The sequence below is a fragment of the Propithecus coquereli genome, unplaced genomic scaffold, assembly GCF_000956105.1.
Source record: "Propithecus coquereli isolate 6110/MARCELLA unplaced genomic scaffold, Pcoq_1.0 Scaffold36, whole genome shotgun sequence".
Lineage (NCBI taxonomy): Eukaryota > Metazoa > Chordata > Mammalia > Primates > Indriidae > Propithecus > Propithecus coquereli.
Genome location: NW_012149285.1, coordinates 5,039,392 through 5,049,397, shown reverse-complemented (window position 1 = coordinate 5,049,397; position 10,006 = coordinate 5,039,392). Strand labels below are relative to the sequence as shown.

Below are 10,006 nucleotides of genomic sequence, written 5' to 3'. Positions count from 1 at the left end.
TCTCGAACTTCCTTTTAATCTATAAGAAATACATTTTACATTGCAACCCAGTACCCACACATATATGAAAAAATTGTAAAAGAATACTTATCCTTCTGGTATTTTCTATTGCATTTTTAAAATGCTAGTCAAATCCCACATAATTGATTTCACGGGTTACTAATGGTTAGCAACCTGCAGTTTGAAAAACACTGCTCTAAAGTACACACCATAATAAACGCATTACCAGTACTAAAGAAAAAACAGCATTAATAGCACATTGTCATCATTACTAATGCTGCTGAGTGCTCTATGTGTGTGTATGTGTGTTACTGTCATTTCAATTAAAATCCTAAATTGCTACAGGCCAGGCCACAATACCAACTCTATACTCTTAGTATTGCAGTGAATACAAAAAAAAAAAAAAAATTACTTGAATTCATCTTAACTTTGAATTTGGTGATGATTTACAACAGCAGTACATGTGGATGACCAAATTTTCATTACCAGATTAGTGGGTATTTTCCAGGTTTCAACAAACATTTTTGTGCGATGAAATTTAGTTTAGCTCGAGTTAATCAATATAATCTTATAATGGAGGTTCTCCTCTCTCCCTGTTAAATAACAGTAGTTCAAAGACTGGAAACATTTCAAGGATAAAAAAATGGGGTTTGAAAACGGAAACGTATGCCTTCTAGAACAGTCTTAGATCTTCAGCTGTCACATGAGAGCAGCTCAACGCCATCCTTTGCAGCTGGATTTCCGCCTCTTTACAAACATGCACATACACTCTGTCACCGAGGAGCGGGCCACCACACACGACACACGGAGACACGATCCCGCACCCCGAGGCATGTGACACCGAGCGGCGCGTGCCCGGGCCCCCCGGGTCATGGGCAACACAGACAGGCTCGGATGCTGGCGGCGTGGAACCCTAACCTCGCTCTCTCCCCAAAGCAAAACCCACCGTAGACGCCGCGAAGAAGCGGGAAACCTCACGGCTTTAATCACTTCCTTTCTCCAAGCTCCACGTGGCACACGGGGCACGCCGTTTGCCTGTAGGTTTGCGTCTTCCCGGGAGGCGAGCGGAGGAGGGAAAGCGCGGTCTGTGCTCCCAGCGCGCAGGGCGCAGAGGGCCGCGCAGCCACCGCGACAGCCACCGCGCCCGCTCGCAGCCCGCAGGACTCCCCGGCCCGGGCGCGGCTGAGAGTTGGCGCCACCTGGCTTCTTGAAGAAGAACAAGAGGCAGGAGGTGGATGAGGTTGAAGAGGGGCCCGCAGCCTCCCCGCCCTGGGCGCGGGGCGGCGGCCGGGAAGGAAAACTGCGCGCGCCTCCCACTTCACAGCCCGGGGGGAGGTGCAGGCACCTTCCCGGGAATCACCCAGGAACTTCCCTCTCTATTCACGGTAAAACTGTGGATGCCGCATTTAAAGCAGGTGTAAAGAGCAGAGATACCTGTGGCACTCAAAGCATTATAAACAAGCACAGATTAATTTCTGCATTGATCTGCTCTGGCTCGTTTCTATCGATCACCTGTCCTGTGCAAATTTCCCACATCGACCTGTGGGGGAAGGAAAAGAAGACGGGAGAAAGGGCACCCTAGGATTTGGATCTCCACCCTGTTGCAACATAGGAGAGGAGTCAGATTAAATGCAACCCCTGTGCCTCAGTTTGTTCACATGCAAAATGGGGAGAACAATACCTCCAGGTGACTGATGAGAAAAGGAAAAACTGGTGAGAAACTGCCTTCAACGTTACCATTTTTGTAGGAAGGTACAATAACAATCATAGTGAAAATGATAATAGGTTATTATTATCCACTCAGTGCCTTACAAATTTGCACTGAAGGCCGGGCGCAGTGGCTCACGCCTGTAATCCTAGCACTCTGGAAGGCCGAGACAGGAGGATCGCTTGAGCTCCAGAGTTCAAGACAACTTTGCACTGAGTTTGTATTTACATGTACGGATATAATGAATTCACAGAATGACTGTTAATTGGAGGGCACTTGCCACAGACTGCTTTATCTAGAACTTGGACTAGTTATCAAAAAGGAGTTATTTATTCATCTATTTCAGCATGCCTTTTAGAGGGTGGAATCTAGAGGCAGTGGTTTGGAAACTGACTTTCCACATAACCATGCGGGAACAAGAACACAGACACATGGATGCATATAATATGTGCACACCAAGTGCATATATGAAAATGTGTACATGCATGGAAATATGGGTTTGCATTTACAACAATGCACATTGCTACTCAGTTTACAAAAGACTTTTGCATCTATTTCTCATTTAATCCTCACAGCATTCGGCATTGTTAAACTCCATTTTACAGATTAGAAAACTGAAGCTTGGAAAAATAGCTTTCCCAAAATCTCGATAAGAAGTTATAGAATCAAAGCCATTTATTCTGAGTCATTCTCATATTTAGCAAACATGTGATGGACACCTACTGTGGGCTGGATACTAAAGCACGGTGGCCACAAAGATCAAAGACATATCCCACTGCCCTCAAGGAACTCACACCGAGTGAAGACAGAGAAATTACACTCCTGTAGGATATATATTCCATAATCAGCCTGGGGCTTAGTGAAGCCTTCCAAGAAGAAGAGATGGCCAGGCTGCATCTTGAAGGACAAGCTGAACAGTCTGATGAAGAAGGCGGGAGGTGTGACTCAGGCAGAAGGACAACGTGTGCAACAATGTGGTGGCAAAGGAAACAAGAGTGCTCCATACAGTTCAGAAGAGCCAGGGCTCCGTGTGCAGGGAGAGTGGTGGGAAAGAGACTAGGAGGAGCATTACATGCTCAGCATTTGGGTTTTCCTGAAATCTATGGGGGAGCGAATGGAAGATTTTAAGTGGGGAAGCGACATGACCAAATGTCATTTGCATTACAGATCAGTCCAGCTGCCATGAGGACAGACTGGAAAGTACACCGGCAGTAGGAGAAATGGTGGAATGACGCAGGCAAAACTCAGTATGTCATTGCTGAGGCAGGGGATGATTTCGGAAAAAGAGTGGATTTGAAAGATATTTAGGAGGACCTGGTGACAGTTGCCAGGTTACTGGCCTGAGCACCAGACGGGCGGAGGTGCCATTCACAGAGACTAAGAAACAGACTCTGGGTGTGCAACAGAGATTAGAAATAAATTCTGTTTTGAGCACAGTGAGTTCTGAAAATCTAAGTGCATCTAAGTGTGGAAATGTCCTCTAGCAGGGAGTTGGATAGTCAGGTCCAAATGGAAGAAGAGGTCTGAATTAGAGAGAGATAGGTCATCATATCAGCTGAAACTATGGCATGGTTAATAATAATACTTGCTAAAGTACTTACTATGTATCTGGCACTGTTTTGCAAAGCACTTTTAGTAGATTATCTCATTTAATCCTCACAACAACTTCATGAGGTAAGTATTATGATTAAGTATTGCCCAGGGAGAGGGTTTCATATACGAAGATGTCCAAAACAGGACCCTGAGAATTACCTTTCGGAGGGATGGCAGGAGAGCGCGTCCTGCTATATTGCACAGCTGTAACAATTTACGTAATCACCCAGACTTAAATGCAGAAGGCTACGTGTCTGCGTCCAGTTGGCTGAATTCTCAGCTCCGTCCTTGCTCTATTCCTGCCTATGACGACACCCTAGGGTGGCTGTCAGGGCTGCACAGCCCATCTCCACACTGCCTGTGTCCCTGACGAGGGAGACTCCCTCAAACCTGGTGCTACTTTTTAGCCCCCAAGTTGTCAAGGTCCCCCAGCCTGAAGGTGAAGAGGAAAACCTACTTTAGTGCATAGGAACTGCCTGTTCCACTCCAAATCCAGGGCAAACATATCAGCACGGTTGCTCTGAAACGCTTTGTGTTCCAGCCAGGCAGCATCATTCAGGCTGGTCAAGGCCAACCAGGGCTGTGTTCACTTTCAGCAAGGCAGACAGTTCCTGAGTCGTCTTCTCACATTAGCAAGGCACTCCCCGGCAGCAAGCAAAGCAGCTGTACTACCAATTCTTAACGGTAGATTGGTCCTGTTAGCTTCTTCACCTGCCCCCAATATTGATAATTTGGGACTTTGTTGTGTGAGGGGAAAGGATCAGTTGAATACTATTCTGAACATTGGATTGACTCATTGAATTTGCCTCTCTATTAAGTTTCACTAGGGATTTTTGTCTCTTTTACGTTGGATTCAAGACTCTAAAAGCAAATGAGACTTCCTGCTGTACTCCTAGTTAGAGAAACCATAACCTGGTCTCAGTGGCCCTTGATGGCTCAAAGTCGCACACAGTAGAGCGGGTATGTTTAAAGAAGCACCACCCAAGGGAAATGGTACTGTTAGTTTTGCTTTAAATTCGTGCTCCTGAACCCAAGACTATTATATTCTGGTTCAGTTATTCCTGGTCTTAATGAGAAAGCGAGGTGAGGACTGCAGATAGTTGGGGTGGTAGGAAGATGTAGCCTAAAGACTTGACCTGTGCTCACCTAAACCAGTCACAGAGGCTGGACTGGGGGCCCCCATCTCTACAATAACTTTCTTGGAGGAGTAAGGCACTGAGCAGGAACTCAACCTGGGCTCTCCAGCTGTGTGACCTGAGGAAATCAGCTGTCTGGGTCCAGCGTACTCATCCGTAAGATGAAGGGCTGAAGCATCTCTAAAGCCCTTTCCAAGCTTAACATTCTCTGAGCACTTAGCGTAAGAAGCAGCCGGTTCTAGTGTTAGCTCCGCTGCTTCCATCTGGTGTGGGGAAGGGGCTCATTGACCGCTGAAACATTATAGCATCAGAGAACATGAGAACAGAAATCAGATTTATGGGCCACAGATCACCTAGATTAAAAAATAATAAAGTGTATGTGTGTGTATATACATTACATATGTGCATAGAGAGAGAGAGGGAAAGAGACGGAGACAGAGACAGAAGTAGATCTTGAGAAACTGGTCAATATATGCAACGGGTTGATGGCAAAGCCAGGTCTAAAGTCAAGGTTTTCTAACCATTGGTCAGGTAATTTGCCCATTGGTCTCTGTAAGTCATGGATGTCAGGAGAACGCTGGAAGATTTGATAAGATTCATGTTTAATGAGCTCCATGTGTGGTGTGCTTCCTTCCCCCACCACCATCGACATTGCCTTAGAAAAAGCCGCACATTCTGGCGACAGCATGGATCTTCTTTTAAATGGGAGCCCTGAGAATTCACCCCTGCCGCTAATACTAACTCTACATGTAAATTTGCTGAAGGATAATATCCTGAGATCGTTTTTCAGAGGTGATGAAAGCAGTCCATTTCTGAAGAGGCCAAACGAGAGGAAATTATGCGGCTTGTCCTTCTACTGAGGGCAACGTGGAGTCCTGCCCCAGACCGCACCAGGCACGGGGAAGACGGCACCGCAGCTCCGTCCTAGCTGTGTGCCCTGGGCAAATAACTTTACCTTTTTGGGTCTCAGCTCATCTTCAGGGAAATTCAGATGTTGAACTAGATGTTGAACTTGAACAAATCCTAACATTCTGAGATTTCACCTGGAGAAATTCCTGAAGCAAACTGCCCTAACTTTTAGCCAATTGTCCTCTGCCTCTCTCTGCTAGGTAATTTAAAAAACTAGGATAGTGGTTTAGAATAGTAGTAGTAGTAGTAATAGTAATAATAATAATAGCAGTTAATGAGGAAGAGGACCTTTCAATCTCGCTCGGACTAAGATTTAAAAAGGGGCTTGACAGGCTAATGCATTCAGTATTCACTCAGTAAATATTTAGTAAGTGTGCCTCCGTAACCTACCAACGTGCTAAGGCCTGGGGAGCCAGCCAGTGTATCTCGGCCATATTAAGACAGCGACAAGAAAACGTGCTTTTGCATGAAAATGGCATTGTATAATGCCAAAAACGAGTTAGCCTCTCTGAATCTGTTAATGCCGCAAACTCTGCCGCAGCGGCTCTGGGGTCCTGGGCAAGTCACGGTCTTTCCCCGGCCCCCCAGCCCGCGCGTCTTCAGTCTTCTCCTGGGGCAGGCCGTGTTCCTGAGAGGCCTACTGATCCCTCAGTGCGGCCGCCAACTGCCCCGCGTGAACGCCGTACCGCCGGGTAACCCGAGCCCGAGGCTCCCTCCCATCTGAGGAGAAAAAAAAGTGGGGGGTGCGAGGGGCGGAGGAATCGAAAGAAAGGAAAGGAGAAAAGTTCTGAGAAACACGTTTTGGCAGGCGAGGCCTTCGGAGACTACCATATGTGCTCCACATTGAGCAACCCCCAGTCTTTGATGTCTTTCTGAATGTAAAGGCATTATTCTTTCACAAACCGCGCCGAAGTACTACAGACGTTAAAACAATGAGGCCAGAGCGGGCGGACCCGGCCCGAGTGTTTAATTCGGCCTTCACCCGAGTGCCTGCCGCCGGTCAGCCGCCCTGTTTGCACCCCGGGCAGCGCTGCCCTCCCCCCGGCCCATCCCCCTTTCGGGCGCGGGTCTGTCTGGATCCTAGGACGCCTTAGCGCCAAGCTCGGAAGTAAGTACTTTCCCACACGCCCGCCGAAAACTGCCCAGATGTTTCCCGTGTCCCGGAAACGAGCCCAGGTCGGATCTGAAGCATTCTTTCGACGGCTGTCCGCGCCGCGAGCCCGGCTCCCCGGCGGGCTGCAGGGTCGCCCCGGCCTCCGCGCTGCCGAGGCCCGCGCCCGGCCCGGCAGGGGGCAGCGGAGCGGGAAACCCGGGCCGAGGTGGCGGCGGTGCTATTTTATGGCGTGCGGAATTATGAACCGCAAGCGAAGATCCCTAGTACATTTGCACTGTGATCTTTGGGGAGTGTGTTAAATAGTCATTCGCGCGCCGGCTGTAAATTCCTTCTTTCCCTTGCCCCCTGTTAGCCACCGCCGGACGGAACGGCGACCTTAAAAGGAAGGGTCTAAATCCACTCGAGGTCTCTTCTGGGAAACTGCCCTCTCCCTCCCGGAGCAAGGAGGCCGGGGCTGGCCGCAAATGGAGAACCCGGAGGCGGGAGGGGGGGGGCGCGAGCGCGAAACCGGCGCTTGGGCGGCGTGACGTGTCGCAGACGCGGGCCCCTCCGCGGTGGCCAGGGTGCGGGGACGCTCACTTTCACACCAGGGCGTCCGAGCCCCCGCTGCTTCCGGGTCCCGGGAAACACTTCCGGGGTGCGCGCCACGCGGCGTGGATCGGCGCCTGCGGGTAATCGCGAATAGTGAAGGGGAAGAGGACCGCCAAAAAGGACCGGCCACAACCCTGGCCGATAGTGACGTCGCAGTGGGCCGCACCAGGCCCCCAGCCCGGTTGAGGTCAAGCCCCAGTGCTCAAGCACGTCAGCGTCGGCCCTGCGGGGGCGCAGAGCCGGGACCAGGGCGCCGCCTGGGCCTCCGCGCCGCACGGTGGGCGCGGGAACTTCGGCACGGCCCGGGCTGCCCTCCGCCCGGAGTGGCGCACGACAACGGCCCTCCTGCGCCCGGGCGTCTGGGGAGGTCTCTTTCCCCGGGCCGTTTGGATGGAGTCTGGAGTCGGTCGGGTGGGACCAGCTCACCCTGACCCTCCAGGGTCAAGACAGGATTCCTGTCGGGCAGAGGGCACCGCGGTGCCTGCCTGTGTTACACTGTCAGGGCGAGCGGGCTCCCTCCGTGCGGGAGCCGGGTTACCCGGGAGTGACCAGGTCGAGGCTGGGTCGAAGGCGGCAGCAAACCCTCCTGAGGCAGTCGCGTCTGTGGGCCCGAGGCGACCTGGACAAGCACAGGGTACGCGCGCCTTGGCTGCCACTCGCTCGAACAATTGCCCCTCTCTAGGAGCATCGTGTCTGCCAGCCAGGATCTATTGTCTCAGTGCCCACTGTGCTCGGATCTTTGCCAGGCTCTTTGGGGCATGCAAAGCCGCGGAAGGGCAGGCATCTGCGCGCGAATCCAGCTCAGGACCTGCAACTGGTGCGTCAGTGGAGGGGAGGGCGGGCGCCCATTGAAGTTCCTTCTCGTGCTGCACTTTTTTCTGGAACGAATCAAAGGCACTCAGAGAATATAATACTGCACGCCTGGACTTTGGGCTCAGCTTCCTTTTTCTGACCCTTCCTCAACCCGGCTTTCCCCGTTCAGGAGAAGATTTGGAATTCCCCTCACGGGGGCGCGGGAGGGGGGTCAGTGGGGGAAACAGCCAGCCCAGGTAAGTATGGGAGCCACATGGTCTGGCGGATGGAGAAAAAGAAAATCGTCTCCAAATGCAACCAGACAGGTGGGGGGCAGATCGAAGCTGAAAAGGGAATGGGAAATCTGAATAACCCCAAAGGCAGCAGACTGCGTACCCGGTGGTAAGGTGTGAGAAACAGTCAACATTTGGAGCACTGGAGTCAGAAGGGTTTTGGCAGGTGTTAGATAACTTCCTGATCTGCAATAAAATTCACGTGACCGAGAGGATGTTTCCGCTCTTTCGTTGCCTGGCTCCTTTCCTCTTTCTCCAAGTCTGCAAGCTTAAGAGATTTCCCCGAGTCCCAGCCGAATGGTGGTGCCGGCCGAAGGTGGGGCCAGGGAGGAGTCCCGGAGGCCTGGGACTGCACGGGTCAGACAGGGGCAGTGCCAAGCTCACTGGCTTGTCACCTTCCCAGCTCTCACCTGCAAGGTGACACTAAGGCCTGTTTTCGGAATGGGAATCCAGGATGCTCCCTTTTCTGCCACCAACCTGTCCGTGACCCTCCCCAAACTGTCCAAAATAAACACGTTAAAAATCTGTTAAGTTCCCAGGGTCTTCCGCGGCCCAGCGCGCTCTGGCCGCAAGGGCAGCGTCTCTGGAACGTGATCATGCATAATGAGGGCCTGGTCACTGTGGAAAGACATGCAAGATGTTTACTTTCCTCACTGGAAAAAATGAAAAGGGGGCCTTGTGCGCAGCGCAGGGCCTCCTGAGAAGCAGCACGCGCTGAAGGGGCCTAGAACCCGCCGGCCTTGAGCTCTTCTAGGCCGGGCGACGGTTGGGGGAGGGGCGGTGGAGCCGGGGCCCAGGCAGTTCCTCACCACCCAGGTCCTTGGGTGTGTCCCCCGGGGCTTCCGCAAGTCTGGTGCAGTGTCATCTCTGTCCCTATGGCTACCTCGACCCCGTGTCCCTCCACTCCAAGGCCCCCTAGTCATGCACATGCGGACCGGCGCGCACAGCGGGTGGACAGGGGAAGGCCGCGCTGCAACCGCATCTCTCAGTTTTCGCGTTGGCGGGAGGGTAATAAAACTGGCTGAAGCTCGTTTCCGTAGTGTAGTGGTTATCACGTTCGCCTCACACGCGAAAGGTCCCCGGTTCGAAACCGGGCGGAAACAGCACGGGTCTAATTTTGGGGGGGGGAACCAAGGGCAACACACGTAACCTAAACATATGTACACCCATAATTTGCTGAAATAAAAAAAAATAAAAAATAAAAAAAATAAAAAACTGGCTGAAAAGCAATGGAGAGAACGCAAGGATTAGACCGTGCCCATCAAGGTCGGAGAATGCAAACGGAGGTGCGTTTGAGGACGAGCTTCTGAGACGGGGGAAGGACATGGAGTTCGCAGAGTCGATCGCTGAGGGGACGAAGGGAGGTGGAGGGGGACTGACTGCCTGGGAGGCCACACCCCCGTTGTAAGGGAGTACGGAGGTCAGGTTACGAACTTCGCGAGTTTCTAGGAAAGAGATTCAAGGATTTTCCCAACGACACAAACACACACCGATGAGGATATTTGACAAATTATCCTCGTTTTGCAAACGTGGAAACAGAGACGTCAACATGCTGGCTCGAGATCACAAAGCCAGTCCAGAAGCCAAGACTCACCAGGTGTGCCTGGCCCAAATCGCATTAAGCACTTGCCACTCAGCCTCTGATAAAAGCGACTCAAGCGGGATCTTCAGGATGACCCTGATTCCACAAGAGTTGCTGATCCGTCCAGATTCCTGATGGCTTTTAGGTGGGTGTTACCTTTAGCAAAGCAGAGATTTACATGAAACCTGCTGGGAGGGTAAGGGGCGAGGAGGGGCGTTACAAATTTTCTTAACTACACCAGTAGTGTCTTCTATTTCCTGCCCACCGTAAGCTGTACACAAGTCTAAT

The 10,006-nt window shown here is 51.6% G+C and overlaps 1 non-coding gene across 1 annotated transcript; it reads left to right on the top strand.

Moving 5' to 3' along the window:
* Nucleotides 1-9,166: 9,166 nt before the first annotated feature.
* TRNAV-CAC lies at nucleotides 9,167-9,239 on the top strand. The gene has a single exon. It is a non-coding gene; the product is annotated as a tRNA-Val (tRNA).
* The last annotated feature ends 767 nt before the right edge of the window (nucleotides 9,240-10,006 follow it).